Source organism: Chiloscyllium punctatum, chromosome 34, assembly GCF_047496795.1.
Source record: "Chiloscyllium punctatum isolate Juve2018m chromosome 34, sChiPun1.3, whole genome shotgun sequence".
NCBI lineage: Eukaryota > Metazoa > Chordata > Chondrichthyes > Orectolobiformes > Hemiscylliidae > Chiloscyllium > Chiloscyllium punctatum.
In genome coordinates this window covers 3,205,042-3,210,306 of record NC_092772.1, presented here as the reverse complement: position 1 = coordinate 3,210,306, position 5,265 = coordinate 3,205,042, and the positions used below count along the sequence as shown (strand labels likewise).

Here is a 5,265-nt window from a genome sequence, read left to right as displayed (position 1 = left end):
ATCAATCACAGCTATACAGACATGAGTAGGAAGGCAATTCCCTCCATGAATAAAGGAAATCTACTGCAGAGCTCACACAAAGGGATCCTGACCCTCAGTGAACTCTCCCATCACATTACCCAACATATCTGCAAAAGCAGGACACACTGCGCATGCTCTAGCCAACAAAGTGACCCGAGGGTGATTGATGTCAGCACCGGACCAATGAAAGGACGGTGAGCGGAGCTGGAGGACCTAGCGGGATGTTGGTCCTCCAACCAATCAAAGTGAATGAAGGGCGGGGCTAAACTAAACCATGTGATCACCCTCGCGCGCGGCGCAGAGTCGCTGGAATGAATGCTCGCGAAGTTATGGAGAGAAAGGATACGGTAAGGAAAGAAATAAACAGGGAAACGGGAGAAAAACTGTGCTGCTATGAGCGGAGAAGTTTTACAAACAAATTGTGCACGTCGGAAAACACAAATTTGAACGTCCCAGTCCCGTGTTTGCAGTAAATGAGGAATGGCCTCAGTGCGGCTGCAGACCTGAGTAAGCGCCGCCATCTTTATTCGGGACAACGATTCACTGGACACGTGCGGAGCCGCCATCTTTGTAGGGGGCAAGGTGCAGCAAGGCGCATGTGCAGCCTTTCTCTAGTATAATGTCTTTGGGACCATAGCAGCCAATACTGCTCTGATTCACCTCTGGGCTCCCTCATAACCACTTTGTCAATATCTAGTTTCCTCAATCTCGAACCATGGGTGTATTTTTGGTCTGTTTACTCCTGTATTATTACTTTTATAGACCCTTTGTAAATGAGTTTTTCACTGCAGCCCAGCCCCTGACCATGTACTACTCTATTATCAGATTACTTTTTTCTTGAATATTTTTGACAGTCAAGAATTCTTTTTTCCAACAAGCAAGTGTATTTTCCTTCCATTTCTGAATATCAGATTCTGCACCATTTTCATTCCCTGTAATCCATTTTGCACTCCCTGAAACATCAACTGTGTTTCTCCTTCCACAGATACCAGTGATTAATGCCAAAGCCCTGTTGCTTGTGGAGAGGGTGATGTTTGACTTTCATGTACAGCTGCAGTTTGTGTGGTGAAGGTGCTCCTACAATGTGGTTGGGTAAGTGGTATTATAGATTATTCATTCAGCAACAGTGATAATTTGAAAATAATGTCCAAATCAACAACAGTTTGTATTTTTATTATCATGCTAATAATTTCACAAAAGTACGATTGAGAACTTTAGACATAAGGTCATAGATGGAGATATTAGGTCAAGTGACCAAAAGCATTGCCAAAAAGCAGGTTTTGAGGGATGTCTTAAAGGTGGAAAGCAGACCTGTGAGGTTTTGGCTGCAAATTTCAGACCAAGCTGCTTCAGGAACTGTAGAAACAGCCACACAGGTGAAGTAATGAATTATCAAATGGTTGGGAGTCTCGAAGAAAATGGGTTGTCGAGGTCTCAAAGTGTGTGTGGTGCAGGGAGCTAGGGATTATCACAGCCAGGAATTAAATAAAGTGTGAGAATTTTAATTTGAGGGATATTGGCCAGGTGCTGACAGGTGAGACTAGATTGGGTTGGGGTATCTGGTCGGCATGGACGGGTTGGACCGAAGGGTCTGTTTCCTTGCTGTACATCTCTCTGGCTGTATGCTGTTGATTATAATTAGGAGCCTTTTGATGAATCAACAAGCAGAGATTTAGACTTTCTTGAGATTACAGGGAGATTGAATGTGGGAAGCTGGCCCTGAGTGTGTTGGGAAAATGAAATCTGGAGATAATACAAGGTGGATGAGAGTATATGAGCTGATACAAGGGTAGAATCAGCTAGAAATAGTGGTCTTGGAGTGGGACTGGGCTGTCACTCTCACCTCACCTCACCTCTGGGATTCAGCTGGTTGCCTGATTGTGAATCAGGGCAGTAACACAATCAGGAGCTGAGTGGCCCTGGTGGAGCCTAAAATGAGTGTCGCTGAGCTGACTGTTGCTGAGCAGTTGCTGCTTGGTAGCCCTGTCAATGACATCTTCCATCACTTTACTGCTGGTCGAGTGTGCACTGATAGATGGAACTTGCCTGGGTTGGATTGCCCAGTGTTTTTGTGTTGAACATCCCTGGACAATGTTCCACATTGTCGGTAGATGCCAGTGCTGGAGCGGTACTTGGATTGGTGGGTGGCAAGTTCTGGAGCACAAGATATCAGTATTATTGCCAGAATATTGGCAGGGCCCGTAGCCTTTGCACTACTTAACCATTTCTTGATGTTATTCAAACTGCATCAAACTGGCTTAAAACTCGCATCTGTGATGTTGGAAACCACTGGAGAAGGCTGAGATGGATCATCCCGCTTTGCACTTCTGGCTGAAGATTGCTGCAAATGCTGTCGTCTTATCTGGTGCATGGGTGTGTGAGGCCCCTCCATCAGTAAGGGTGGGGATGTCCGTGATGCTTCCTTCAGTGAGTTGTTTAATTGTCCATCACCGTTCACAACTGGGTGTAGCAGAACTGCAGAGCTCCGATCTGTTCCATTGGATGTAGGATCACTTAGCTCTGTTGCTTGCTGCTGATGCTGTTTGATATGCTGGTAGTTCTGTTTTATGGCTTCACCAGGTTGGCACTTCAGTTTTAAGTCTGCCTGGTGCTGCTCATGGCATGCCCTCCTTTCCTGTCCATTGTGATGGGTGCGAGCAGGATTTGCAAACCCATGAGAATACAGATTGTGCTGGAGTACAGTTCTGCTGCTGTTGATGTCCCACAGTGCCTCAGAGAGATCCAGTTTGAGATCCTACATCTTTTCAAAGTCTGTCCCATTTAGAACGGTGATAGTGTCACTCAACACAATGGAGGTTTTTCTCAACTTTAAGGCAAGTCTTTGTCTCCAAAATGAATGTGTGATGGTCGCTCGTACTGATACTGTCATGGACAGATGTATCTGCATCTGGTCAATTCATAACAATGAGATCACTCTTGTTTTTCCCTCTTGTTGGTTCCCTCACCACCCGCTGTAGACTCAGTTGAGCAGCTATACCCTTTAGGACCTGACCACCTCAGTCAGTAATTCTATTACAGAGCTAGTCTCAATTGTGGACATTGAAATCCTGTACCCAGAGTACAATTGACACCATTTTATTGCCTCGATGCTTCCTCCAAATGTTATTCAACATGAAGGAGAAGTGATTCATCAGCCAAGCAAGGACAGGATGTGGTAATCAGCAGGAGCCATGAGACTTCCTGGTCTCCGGAGCCAATGCTGTGTACTCCCAGGGCAAATCTTCCCTATCTGTACACCACTGTGCCACCACCTCTACCTGGTATGTCATATCCAGAGATTTCAGGAGAAAGTGAAGACTGCAGATGCTGGAGATCAGAGTCAAGAGTCTGGTGCTGGAAAAGCACAGCAGGTCACGCTGATGAAGGGCTTAGGCTCGAAACATCGATTCTCCTGCTCCTCGGATGCTGCCTGACCTGTTGTGCTTTTCCAGCACAACACTCTCGATATCTATTGGTGGTGATGGTGGTGTCTGGTCATTGTCTGTAAGGGAAGATTCCGTGAGTTTGACTATGTCAGGCTGTTCCTTGACTAGTCTGTGAGACAGCTCTGCACATTTTGGCACCAAAATCCATATGTTAGTCTGGAGGACGTTGCACCATCGAGAGGGCTGATTCTGTGGTTGTAATTTCTGGTGCCGTGTTAGTTGCCAACTGGTCCATCCAGTTTCATTCCTGTGTTGAGACTTTGCAGTGATTAGTACAGTGAGTAGCTGGCTGGGCCGCTATCAGGTTGGCAGGATTTTTTTCGCCATTGACAATGGTTTCATGGAGATCAGGAGATTCCTAATACGTTGTTTTTTTCTTGAATTCAGATTCCACCATCTGCCAAGATGGGATTCGAACCAGGACTTCAGTCGTTTGTTTTAATATTCTGGATAAAAGCTAAATACATCAGGTTTGATCAGTCATTTTAAATATCACTAACCCTGGTTTTGTTTCTTTGTAAAACACTGTCCATCATCCTGTCTCCTCCATCCTCCCCTCCAACAACGAGTGAGGAGCACATGGAGTTTCTCTGTCACTAAGACTGAGATAATCCGATCAGCTGCTTCTCTCCCTCCCACTAGCCCACTGAGCCAAACTGCCTCACGTGGTGTTCCTGGTTTTTGTCCTAAACCTACATCTTTCTCCAGTGTCTTTTCAAGCCTTATCAGAGCTCACCTTGACCCTTTACCCTAATCTCACTAAACTCACTTTCCAACTCTCTTTCCTCCACTGCTGCCTCATCACTCCCCCTCGCCATTTCATAGATATTGTTCCTTGTTCTGTCTGTTGGTCTTTTCTGGTTATGTCCTTCTCTCCCATTCTGTGAAAAACTAATATTTGACCTCACCGTTGTTGGAAAATCCTGCTCCATCTCCACTCTCCCTTTCCTTTCTGAATTCCTTGCATTTGGTGTCCCTCAACGATCTATCCTTGGTCTCTCCTGTATCTCACGTACACAGTGCCAGGAGGTGATATCATCCAAAAACACTGTTAGGTTTGACATGTACACTGACGATGCCCAGCTCTCCCTCCCCATCATCCCTCTCCATTACTCCACTGTTACTCAGTTATCAAACTGCTTATCACATTCTCACTCGTCGATTAGCTGCAATTTCCTCCAATGAAACATTGTCAAGGTTAAACCCATTGCCTTACTGCTGAGCCCCTCCCTCCCACTGGGAACTCTGAGGCAGAACGACACTCAACAATATTGCTGTTATATCTGACCCCAAGGTGACCTTTTGATCAGACATCCACACAATCACAGCACCAGGAAATCCAATCTTTTAAAAGTTGCTTTTCTCCACCTCACCCCAGCTCCATTGCTACTGAAACCCCTTACCCACGTCGGTGTTCCCTTATACTTGAATCCAAAACAGAACTCTTGATTCCGTAACTCAGAATCTGGTTTCAGACTCCCCTCTCAGTATTTACCCTCGGACACATCCTCTCAGTATTTATCCTGTCAAACCCCTTAAGAATCCCATCTGTATCAATGAGATCACCTCTCTTTCTCCAAAATCCAGTGAGTAGAGTTCCAAACTTTTCAGCCTTTATTTAAAAGATAATCCCTCCAAACCAGGGATCATCTCATTGAATCTTCCCTGAAATGCCTCCAATAAAGTGACATATTTCCTTCTCTAAAGGGACCAAAACTGCTCTCATTACTGCAGATATGGTGGTCTCACCAGCACTTCCACACGTTACTCTCAGGTATATACTCCAAACTCTAATACT

At 45.4% G+C, this 5,265-nt stretch overlaps 1 long non-coding RNA gene across 1 annotated transcript; it reads left to right on the top strand.

Annotated features, from left to right (window-relative positions):
• The first annotated feature begins 282 nt into the window (after positions 1–282).
• LOC140458984 (uncharacterized) lies at positions 283–3,980 on the top strand. The gene is made up of 3 exons (XR_011953793.1): positions 283–368; positions 1,007–1,113; positions 3,855–3,980. It is a non-coding gene; the product is annotated as an uncharacterized lncRNA (long non-coding RNA).
• The last annotated feature ends 1,285 nt before the right edge of the window (positions 3,981–5,265 follow it).